The sequence below is a fragment of the Macaca nemestrina genome, chromosome 5 (genome assembly GCF_043159975.1).
Source record: "Macaca nemestrina isolate mMacNem1 chromosome 5, mMacNem.hap1, whole genome shotgun sequence".
Lineage (NCBI taxonomy): Eukaryota > Metazoa > Chordata > Mammalia > Primates > Cercopithecidae > Macaca > Macaca nemestrina.
In genome coordinates this window covers 27,236,004-27,248,778 of record NC_092129.1, presented here as the reverse complement: position 1 = coordinate 27,248,778, position 12,775 = coordinate 27,236,004, and the positions used below count along the sequence as shown (strand labels likewise).

The 12,775-nt window shown below is 36.4% G+C and overlaps 1 protein-coding gene across 7 annotated transcripts in view; it reads right to left on the bottom strand.

Annotated features, from left to right (window-relative positions):
- LOC105465531 (cAMP-dependent protein kinase inhibitor beta) overlaps positions 1-12,775 on the bottom strand; it is a 248,641-nt gene that overhangs the window by 107,095 nt on the left and 128,771 nt on the right. The gene's annotated exons all lie outside the window — the stretch shown is intronic.

Sequence of the window (12,775 nt, the reverse complement as noted above, 5' to 3'; positions counted from 1 at the left end):
CTCAGCCTTCCTTACAAGAGCTGATTAGTTTCAACTTTTTGTCAACTCTCCTAAAGAGTAATTTATGTGCTGTATTAAATATTAAAAGTAAAATAAGACGTGGTCCTCGTGAATTGTTATGTTCTGATCTTTCTACACAGAAAGAAAATTCAAAGCACATCTCAAATATCAGTGGCAAATTCTTTTATCGGTATTGAATTAAATACTCTGACATTCAGGCCCACATGACCAAAGTAATAATTTGCTTGGTGGTTTTCCTCAAACATAAATGTTTGCTCTGGCTTAATAATGCTAATTGGAAAGTTACATATTCCATGCAGCATAAAAAATTACTTTGCATTGACCCAGAAAACTCACCTTGCAAATAAGGCTGAAGAAGAAAGAAACTGAAATCAAAGTACTTGAAACGAGAACTCTAGCTGCCAGAACTACCTGCCCTGCCCCAAGTTCATGTTTAATTAAATTTACATCAATAATTCCATAAATCACTTGTATGTTCAGAGAACTTAAGTCATCTTCTCTGATTCCAAGGTCAAATACTTACTAACAACCCTCATGCCTCTGGGGGACATTTGCCCCCTGCCTGACTGTACTGTTTCTCTGGTGGAGGTGAGCCCCTACTACTGCAAAACTCCTTGGGGATGAAGCACCACTAGAGCACTGGTTGCTCAGCAACAACCCCTTGTGACTGATCCATGGGGACTGCTAAGCAACAGGACTGCGTCTGACCTAGCTGTTCCCAGGGCACCCCCAGTTCACTGTCTCTTAAGAGGGCCAGGTTAACAAGGGATCAGGGGCCCTAAGTGACTAGTTGCATAATCTATACACACACTTTTCGGAATGTTCTCCAACGATAGCTAAATAAAAATCAGAGCAGAGCTAGTTCCTAGCTAAAGGGTACCCTTGAATGTATCCTTCATTTAAACTCTATCCTTGAAACTTTAAAGTAGCTGTTAGAAAAACTAAAGCATTAGAACTAAAATCTTTGGCAAAAAAAGTCTAAGTATTTACAAAAAAAAAAAAAAAAGGGAAGAAGTCTGTTCCTTTTAAATTATGACTTTGAAAGCTTCCATAATTTCATAGAATTTTGCTATTTACTGAGTTTCTGCTAACACACAAAAAAATGGGGAAAACATAATTTAAGAGATAAATCACATGATTTTTATGGCAAAGTTATTGCTAAAATATTTGAACACATAACTCATGTTTAAGTATAGAAATTTCTATGAAGGGCCTTCAATTATCTACAGCTAAACCCACATTTTATATCTTTGGTCTTGACTTCTCCTTAGTTCTACACACCCTAACTCAAACTCAACAAATCTAAATTAGTCATACTTCTTCAATTCACATGTGACTTACTTCTTAGAAGGCAACCACCCAGTCAATCCATCTAAAAATTTACCCACTCAGAACTTGAGTCCAGCCCTCCCCGTATTTCCTCTAATGTCCCTTACTTCTCTGTAATGGAGGAAGAGATATGTGCTCTGAGGGACATGGACTTTCAGCCAGTACACCACTGTACAAATAAGATTCCATTTTTCCTGTAATTTGAAACCTTCAATCAAGTCCAACCTATTCAGCATGATAGGCAAAGCACTTCTAAATCTATTTCCTATCAAACTTCCAACTACATCTCCTGTCACTGTCCCTTAGTGTACACATTCTATTATGTTGAATTAACTCTAGTTCCCTAAACATGTGCTGCACTTTAAGTCTCTTTCCTCTTCTTAGAACACTTTCCCCTTTACCTGGCAAACTAGTGGTTATCTTTCAAGATCTAACAATAACATCACCTCTACAGAGAAACCATTCCTGATTTTAGGGTTACTTATAACCATCTCTGGACGTGTCTATACTTGATTCATACGCTATGGTGGCTTTCATCACATCGAGTTTGCAGTTATTTACCTATCCAACACTAATCCTGTGTTTTGAAGGGCTATTACTTTCTTCTGTTCAACCTGATCTCCTCAGATCTGGCATATTCCTTAGCATCAAGGAGGTATTTATACTATAATTTATTAAGATTAGGGAACAGTACTCCTAGGCAAAATTGTAAAATAAATGAAGTTTGAGCATCTCTCCATTTTTAATCTCATTAATCCCCCCAGAAGCCATTAACCTATAATATCAGAGACAGGTAGTAAAGTAATTAGCCAAAAACTAAAAAAGTCAATCTCCTGACCTCTAAGCTGGTCTTCTTCCTCCTAAACTGTGATGAGTCATTATACGGTAACTAAGCCAATGTCCTGCAGTGATCTAATCCATCCGGCAGTAGTAGGCTAAAATGACCAGATTGCTTGTACTCCTTTTATTATAATCATAATAACAAGAAACTCAAGGGAACTACATGGTCAGGTAAGCAAATCATCAAAAGGTGGTCTGGATCCGATCTCAGGGAAGATAACTTTTCATTCAGATGAGCAAATCTTAAAGTAGTTTATGCAGAAATCTTTGGTGCAACTAAAGTAGGGAAAGTAATATAAAACAAAAAAAACATTTAGAGCTAAACAAAAAGCAAAAAAAAAGATTATTTCAATTTTTAAAAATCCTTTCATAATTTACAAAACAGCATTTACTCAACATCTGCCTCCCTCGACATACTAATTAAAAAACTAAATAGGAACACGAGCAAACAAGACACAAAAGCCCATGAATGCAGCAGCCGGGCATAATGTCACAAAGCCATTCAACCTCTTACCTCACCGCCTCAGGAGGTAGACATGTATAACCACTTTCATGCCTTTTGTGGAACGTCTTGATTCTATGCATATGCTTATGCAACTATATTTTCAAATATTTTGATACTAGCAGTAAATGATTGTCTAAGTTAAACCAAGCAACACAAATTCTGATCAATGGAAAGCTGAGTTATTAGCCTATCTGTGTTGAGAAACCAAGAGAGAATTCTTTGTCTATAATGAGCTTTTCGTTTCTATATACTTCTGAGTCTGTGCTTCTTTAACTAGGTACTCTTGGGAATACATTTGGGAATTCCGAGAAACACACATGACCACATGGTAAGTGAGAAGTCAGGATGTTGGATGTACATAGGAAGGCACCAGATTTCAGACAGAAGAAGGATGGGAGAAGATGACTGTACACCAATCACTAGAGTGTTCAATAAAGGAGGGTTTTGTTCAGGTGGCAAACCCTCAGCATTGATGATAGAAATGAGCAATGGTAGAGGATGGTACAGCCAGAGTGCTCAAAGGAGCGAGAGTGAGTATAAGAGAGTGGAAAAATACTGTACAGGTGGCATATGGGTGCAAGAAGGGTATGTGCCCCCTCTACTACTCTGAGATTATAAAATAGAAAATAATAAACAGTCTCCAATAGAAAGGGCCTAAGGGGAAGTAAGATACCCAGAGGAGAGTCAAGCTTCAGGGCTAGGGGAAAAGGTGGAAATTAATAACATCGATTAATTTGTTATTATTGAACAGTTGTTGCAGGTAGCATGATGGAATGGTTTTGAAGGAAGAATACAAAGGAGACATTGGGTCAGGGGGAAGGTAGCAAAACATATAATAAAGTTTCAACACAAAGAGAAAAAATGAGCAGATGAATTATAATATCAGACATTTGAAACTTTTGAAAATTAGCTGTTTTTCAGGACCAACAAAATTGTATGTTCCCAAACTGGTAATGTGGTAATTTAGAAAAGCTGGATGCCATGATAGGGTTATAGGAAATTTTTTTCCTTCTAGGGCTCAGGTTGTGAGTGGTAGATGTGGATCAGGGTAGCTTGGGGGAGCAGTCAGAGAGTCTGCAGTCACTTCTGTGGAACTTCTAATGGTGGGACAGCTATGAGAAAGGTAGGTTCCAAGGCAGGTGTGGGGGTGAGAAGGCACAGGATGCTATTTCAAATCAATGGGGAGGGAACCCATTATAGGACAAATAGCTGCAAAACAAGGCTGGCCATTAAATAAGAATAAGAATGAGAATAAGAATAAGAATAAGAATAAGAATAAGAATAAGATAAGATCCCCACTTTATTTCTTACTAAAATAACCGTCAAAGGATTAAAATTTAAAATAGAAACAAAAGATGTAAAAAGTACTATAAGCAAATGTAGGTGAATACTTTTACAAGTGGAAAGGCTGTCTTAAACTTCACAAACTATGTGAGAATAAATTGATAACTTTGATATTCTTAAAAAATTAAGTATCCTACAAAGCAGTGCACCCTAAATTACTAATGGTAAAAAGAAAACATTTAAAATTTGCAAAATAAACATACAAAAAGTTAATATATTTATAAATAAAAAGCTCTTGCAAACAGATTGAAAAAATAGGCAAAGAATATAAAATAACAATTCATAAAAATAACTAATAATATTCCACCTCACTACCAATCAAAAAGATATAAATATAGCTATATTTTCCCACTAATTTCTAAATTTCAAATTTTTGAAACTGTATTAGTATGTTAGTAAAAGTATTATTTTGAATGAAAACTGCACAGGCTTTCTGTAAATATTTTGTAAAATATATCAACACTCTTTAAAAATTAACATCTTCTGATGCAGCAATTCTATGTCTAGAAATTTACTCAAAGGAATTAATCAAATAGGTGTTTATAATGTATCAAAATTATGAACAGAGTTATCTACTATGCTACTGTTTATAAAACTGAATTTGGTAACTTTCTGTGGAGTCACCTGAAAATTAGTTAATGGAGCCATTAAAAAACTGTCATTTTTTTTGCAATGGAAATATATACTAAGATGATTTACTAAATGTGAAACAGGGAATATGATATGATAATTTTTTGTTTTTAAAAAAGTTATGTGTATGCCAATAATAATTTTATAGTGATTACTTCTAGTTGGTGGACAAATCAAATATAGGTAGACCTTATTTTTTTCTTAAAACTATTCTGAAATTTCTGGTTTTCATTGCACCGTATATTATCTCTAAAACATTATTTAAAAATGTTAAAGTTTAGGACTTGGTAGTATTTTAACTGGAAAACATTACTTGCCCAGAAAGTAACATGTGGAATAACTCATTATTATGTAATGATAAAGAGTTGACAAAGGGATGAGATTGAAAGAAAAAGATGTTGGAGGATATTTTCACGTCTGTAATTCTGGGTGAGGAATTTATAAGAGTAAGTACATACTGCCCTTGAAAAAGTTGAATTATACAATTAAATACTGCTAATAGCTAAAGCGATGAATTTTAATCATTTGGGTATATTTCAAACCTTTTATTTTGTTTTCTCATTTCTGAGTTAAATCAATGATTACCATAGGGTGCAGTGAAATTAGAATGCAGTCTTTCAGTAAACTAGAAAGTGTTTCATATCCTTATGATCTGAAATTTTATCTAACCAAAAACTGTTTCATTGGATACTATACATTCTTTTAAGAAATGTTATTTTCTTTAATTTGCTGTTTCTACTCATTTTTACACTGGTAATAGTAACTTTAAGAGGAAGAAATGTAGGATACAAACTGTACACCATTATTTCATTCATGTAAAAAATATCCATACAAATGTACAAAGACTGGAAGATACCCAATATTAAAACAATTATGAATGAATGTGAGAATTAAAATTAAAAAAATTATTGGCCAAGCGCAGTGGCTCACGCCTGTAATCCCAGCACTTTGGGAGGCCGAGGCGGGCAAATCACCAGGTCAGGAGATTGAGACCATCCTGGCTAACACTGTGAAATCCCGTTTCTACTAAAAAAATACAAAAAATTAGCCGGGAGTGGTGGCGGACGCCTGTAGTCCTAGCTACTCGGGAGGCTGAGGCAGGAGAATTTCGTGACGAACCCGGGAGGCGGAGCTTGCAGTGAGCCGAGATCGCACCACGGCACTTCAGCCTGGGCGACAGAGCGAGACTCTGTCTCAAAAAAAATAAAATAAAATAATAAATAATAAAAATAAAATACTTGATGTACTTAATAAAATAAATCTTTTCAACAGTCCTTACCTAAAATAATTCTAGATATCCTTAAACATAACCGAAACTGTTGTCATCAAACTTAATTTATATTTCAGATGAGTCATGTTAAGACAAAAACCTACAAAAAGAAAACAAATGAACTGACAATAGACCAATAATAATTATTGAAAGAAAATATGAAAAGTTTTCATCAAGTTGGGATAAATTAAAATACCTTATTAAAGAGTTGGTAAAAATAAATATCTATGAGTAAAAACAATGCTTTGTTTCCTCCAATATTGGAATACTGAAGGATTTATTTTTCCTTTCAAAGCATTCAAACCTGGAACCTAAAATAGGAACTTCTCAGAGTTGAAACAAACTATGCTAGGTTTTACTTGAAGCTTAATACTCTTTGGCAAAAGTCCACAAGCACCTCAGGTTGCTGACCCAGATCTACTATGCCAGAAAAGTATTCCTCACTTCCCCTAAAAACTTTCTCCACAACTCCCCGAGGGAAATGAATAAAAACTGCTTCCCTCAACCCTCTATTTCCACATGGTTGAATCCGTAAGGTAAAAATAAATGAAAAACCTGAAATGACCTGTTTTATTTCAGAGGCGTAGGACTTTGACCACAGTAGGTAATACATACGGTAGATGCAATACCTATTAACCTGTTGCCTCTTTGCAGCCATATTTACAAGCGATACTGAGGATGAGACCTGAGTGTGTGCTCAGCCAGTGGCTAAGGAGGTCCAATATAAGTGAGTTAGCTGCCCATTTTTACTGAGATCAAATTAGAAGGGTAGAAAGTCTGTAGATTGAAGAAATAAGCATCAATCAAAAATGGCTTTTAATCTCAGTTCTGCCACTTTCTATGAAGTGACTGAATAGATACTCTCTTTGCCTACTCACCTTAAAAAATAGAGCAGTAATACCAACTTCACAGATTGGAGAACAAATAAAATTTGTGAAAATGTGCTGCAAATTACTGTTTATTGATCAATCTGCCAGACTCCAACACTAGGGGTCTGGCGGATTGCTCAATAAACAGTAGTTTCCTTTCTCTTAACATATACAGTTATTTCCATAGAAAGGAAAAATAACTACTCACCCTTAAAAACATCTCAAACTTCTATTACAGATTGGAAACATTGTATGTTTAAGGTCTCCGGTTTTGTCCTTAACGCAATCCCCTTTATTGGAAAGCAGCTCCATGAACTATCTTTTCTATACTTACGGCGTCTCCCACACTAATGACTCCTAAAGCGAGGACAAAGGCTTTACTTTAAATATTAAACAAAAATTAATCGGACACTGTGTCGTGATTCCCTGCGCACCCAAATTTCTCCTCCATCTTTCACCTATAATCCTGGGATGACTACTGGACACTGACTAATCCTATCTCCTTGCTTTTCATTCTCTTCTCACGCAGCACAGTCTGGGTTCAGCCTTCCAATCCTAAAGCCATTACTCTTACTTTCTACTTGTCAAAACAAAAGTCCCTTCAACCCTTCTCCTATTATGCCCTCTAATGACTATGACTTGTTGATCATGCCACACATTTTGAAGCTTTGCATACCCTCGTCGCTATGACAATACCCTTTCCTGCTTCTCCTCTTGGGCTGGGACTGGAACTCATTTCCCAGGATTCAATTTTCTCCCATTTTCCTTCTGATTCCACGTGCTTCCCATAGGAGATCTCGTCATTATATTTACCCACTGCATGCCAATGTCAACTCAATCTGCATCTTCTGAGCTTGTTATACAACAGCTTATTGGATATCTTTATCCTTGATGTTATCTTTTACTCATACCCACTGTATTAGTTGGATAGAGCTGCTGTAACAAATTACCACAAACTGAGTGACTTACAACAGAAATTTATTTTCACGCAGTTCAGAATGGCAGCAATCCAATCAACTGTCAGTAGGGTTGGTTTGTTTTTGTGGAATCAGAGGGAAAATCTGTTTTATGCCTCTCTCTTAGCTTCTAGTGGTTGCCAGCAAACCTTGGCATCCCTTGGTTTACAGTTGCATAACTTCAATCTCTCCCAGCATGGTCATGTTATCTACCCTCTATGTGTCTTTCTCTTTGTGTCTCTTGCCTCCTCTTATAAGGAAAACAGTCATATTGGGTTAAAAGCCTGCCTTGCTCAAGCATGACCTCATCCTAACTAATTGCATATGTAGTGATCCTATTTCCAAATAAGGTCACATCCTGAGATTCTAGGAAGAACATGAATTTTGGGGAGACATTATCCAACTCAGTACACCCATGAAGTCTGCCCCATTCTTAAATCTACACGTTTGTAAATTATGCTAGCTCTCACTTCAAGCCAAGAATCTGAGAAGCACTCTTCATTCTCATGTCTCCTTAACTTCATATCACAGCTCCTATCAAACCAAATTATTTTCATCTCCTAATATTTCTAGAATCTGAATACTTTTCCTCATCCCTAATTCTGCTGCCCTGACTCATTCAGCATCTCTTGCTTTGCCTACTACAGCAGTCCTTCCAATAGCCTTCAAATGAAACCTCCTCAGGATTACAACAGGATATACATATGCACAGCTTCATGGCATGTTAGAAGTCTTTCTAACATACATACACAGCATGCTAGAAAGACATATTTTAAAATTATTTTTTTTCTTTTCACTACTGTGAAAAGTTCTGCTGCTTCACTGCAATACACAGAATTATCACAGACACCCTTCTTCAAGGATGATGGAACTGAAAGGCAGAGTAGTTTCTGTGGAAGCCCCGGCCTTTATAAATTTTGGCTTAATAGACTTTTTGCAAACCCTTGGAGTGTAACAAAATCCACCATACCTGTAATCTGGCTTGTTATTAGATTTCAAGGCCTTTTGGGAAAAGTCAGAAAAGTAGGGCTTATTTCAGCATTTTAAGATTTAATATTATACCTGCCTCCAGAAGCTCTATGATAGAGGTATTTATTCTCATTTTAAAATGTAAACAAATATAATAAACTAATGCAATACACTAATGTAATTGCATGACTCGTAAGCCCTCTTTACACATACATGCACATACACATACACACCCACTGATTTTACGATTTTATGATTTTAAGAATTTTAAGAATCGTGTTTTCTTCTTCTGAGATGTATTAGCTCAATGCACAAAATTTAATCTAGATGTAAATTATTTTGTGACCATTAAAATATAATCATACTTGAGAGGACTACCTAATTATTTCCCATCTTCCATGGTTTTATTCCTGTAGCTATCACACTGGACCTCAGTTCCCCCTTAATTTATTCAAAAAAAAATTAAAGCCTACAGTTAATCATGCTTACTCCCATAACCCCATGGGGATGAGAACACTTTCCACAGCATAACCGATAAGAGTACTTAGAAGAAAGCAGGGACTGCAGGAAGGGAGTCCGGGAGGTACAGGAAGGCATCCAGCTCCATTCATATTGCCTGTAGATGCTTCTGTTGCTGCTTCTTCAATTACATTAAAACTGTCTTGGCTGCAGACCACATTGTCTTAAAGCATCTCCATTTTCTTGGCCCTCTTTCCAATCTGAGAAATCCTGCTTCTAGTAGATCCAGGATTCTAGGTGAGAGTACTTCTTCCCGTTCAGGAAATTATGCAAATTTGGATTGTTTCATTTTCATCTAAATGTCTCTGAACTCTCTTCTCCAACCAAGCACCCAACTCTTGGGCAATATCACATTTTTCCAACTAGGAGTGACTGAAGGACACAAATCCTCTCTCCTCTGGGCATATGATACTGCTATTTGCCGTTTGACAGCTAGAATAAAAAGTGTATCTCACTTCAGTAAAAAGTAGAATATCCATTTGATTTCTCAAAAGCAGCTGCAATTTTTTTTTTTTTTTTTAATGGAGTCTTGCTCTGTCTCCAGGTTGGAGTGTAATGGTGCCATCTTGGCTCACTGCAACCTCTGCCTCCTGAGTTCAGGCAATTCTCCTGACTCAGCCTCCTGAGTAGCTGGGACTACAAGTGTGCACCACCACAGCCAACTAATTTTTGTATTTTTAGAGAGACAGGGTTTCACCATGTTGGCCAGAATGGTCTTTATCTCTTGACCTTGTGATCTGCCCACCTCAGCCTCCCAAAGTGCTGGGATTACAGACTTGAGCCACCAAGCTTGACCAAAATCAGTTGTACTTCTAATAAAAATAAAAAATAATAACCACCTTTGATTTTATGGGGATGTTCAAGTGCTTAACCTAGATTCTTTTCATGTAATGCCACTACCTGGTAATGACTTTTTAAAAGTAATATAACATATGAAAATGTCTGAAACCAACAGGATTTAGAGGAACATGGACTAATGGGGGAAGTTTTAAAAGAGGAAAACCAGAGCCCTGGCCTAATATGTGATTTTTGTATATGTAAATCACTTATTCTTGGGCCTTAGATCCCTATATCTACAAATAGAATATGCTTAACTATTATTTAAAATAAGCATATGGAATCATGATTAATAATGCTTATCAAAAGATGTATAGTTTATTTTTGATGTTGAGAAAAGAATAATTTTGTTTTTTCTAACTCAATTAACATTTTGCATTGAAGAAATGGAAAACCACTGAATTTACTGTTAAGTCATTCAGAGCTGGCTGAGTCTCAACACTTAAAACACAATTTTCAAACTGCATTCTTTCTCATTTTCAATGGACATTGATGAAAATTTAGTCTTGATTAAGCCTGATTCACGCTCATTTAGCATTAAAAAATATTAGACAAGAAATAACTCATTTCTGAGAAATATTGCGACAATTTTTTCAAAAGTGTTTGCAGTACCTCAGCTCTAAATTTGAAGAGAAGCAATGTTTCCTCTCCCAAGCCTCTCTCTACATACATATAACATCATATATGATTCAGTAAGAAACATTTATTTTTCGAGAATATTTTACATTTTATATATATATAACTTCTACAACAATTACTCTACAGTATTCTTTAAAAGTTAGACACAAGTTTGTCATACAACCCATCGATTTCACTGCTAAGCATCTACCCAAGAGAAATGAAAATGGGTACTCACAAACACTTGAATGCAAATGCTCTCAGCAGTGTGACTCATAATATTCCCATATTGGAAACAACCCAAATGTCCATCCACTAGTAAATTGACAAAATGTGGTATATCCATACGATGGAAAACTATTCAGCAATAAGAATAAATGAAATACTGATACATGCCACAACATAGTTGAACCCCAAAAACATTATGCTAAGTAAGAGAAGCCATAAACAAAAGAGCATATAGTATATCATTCCATTTATATAAAATGTTCAGAAAAGGCAAATCTATAGAGACTTAAAGTAGACTAATGGTTGCCTGGGTATGGGAGTGGGAACAAAGACATAATGGATGTAAGGAATCTTACCAAGTGAGTAAACTGTTCTAAAACCAGATATGGTAATGGTTTTACAATTTTGGAATGTTCTAAAACCAGATATGGTAATTGTTTTACAACTTTTAGAAAATTTACAAATTTTCTAAAACTCACTGAAATATAATTTCTAAATATTATTCACCCTTAAAGGGTGAACTTTATAATATGTAAATTATATCTCAATAAAGTTGTAAAAAAATGCTATAATGCAAACTGCGTAAGAATTTAAATAATTGTAAGCACTGTGAGGAAAATTAAATTGATCCATCATTGATCTAAACAATATGTTTACAATCGACTAAAGAGGAGGAAAAACTCTTTAACAAAAATGAAATTTGACACATTTAAAAATATTTTGCATAATATGGTCCATTAGTCTTTGATATTTTATTGAAGAAAGTTGTGGTAAAGATATGATTGAAAAGTCCATTACTAAAAACATTTTCCAAAATATTTCCTTTCCAAAACTATACTTTCCTTCAAAATCGAATCCTTTTAACCTCCAGAACTCCTTTTTAGCAAATGATCTCTTGAGATGATGACACTAGGGGGGCACTGACCAGCACCTGGCACACTAACAGGATACAAGGTTTATAAACTGCTGGTTTAACCAACCTTGATCCATAACCTACCCCATTTTCTGTGAGCATTATGCTCATCAGTTCTCATTTTAATAATCCAAATGCTGAGCTTTCTAAATATTAAATCCCAGGAGGATTTTTCTTTTTTGAATGTGTGGCAATGTCAGTAAGAAGGAAGGCATCTTGTGAAGAGATAAAGTGGACGGATGAATTTTGAAATCTATCTGTACATGAAGAGAAATGAAATACTAGCAGTACTTCTAATCAAATACCTTTCAGTATGCAAACCATTGACAAAAGAGTTTTGTTTTGTAATTTTTTTTCTAGGTGAACGTTTAAGTGGTCATCCGCCTCAAATCTCCACTTTCCAGTCCTGCCCAGACTCCAACTAATAACACTACCACCTGCAGGGTGTTTTGTTGTTTGTTGTTTGTTTTAGTGCCTCCCACATGCCTAGCTCACGCAAGCACTTTTCTAAAGGATCTGAGTTCCCTTGGCTGCGTTCCCCGGGGGAGCTCTACCAAGACCGGTCTGACCTGGCCCTCTGAGCTCCCTCTGAAGGGACCTGCTGCAAGGCAGGGTCATTTGCCTCCGGAAGGCACCTTCAGGAATTTCCCCAAGGGGCTGAGCAGCACTAGCATCAGCACCAGCCGGGACCCAGGCTCTCCGCTCCCTCAGCCCCGCGACTACCTGGCACTCGTGTCCCTCTCCGCGGCCTGCCGGGGTCCTAGCAGCAGGGAAAATCCAATAGCTACGGGGAACTCTTGAGTTTACTCGGTTTACCCACCTCCATATTTTATCCAAAGAATGGACGTAGGCCAGTGAGGTGAGGTGACTTGGCTAAAGCCACACAGCCGGACGTTGGCCGAGCGGGTTAGAACTCGGGTGTCTGCT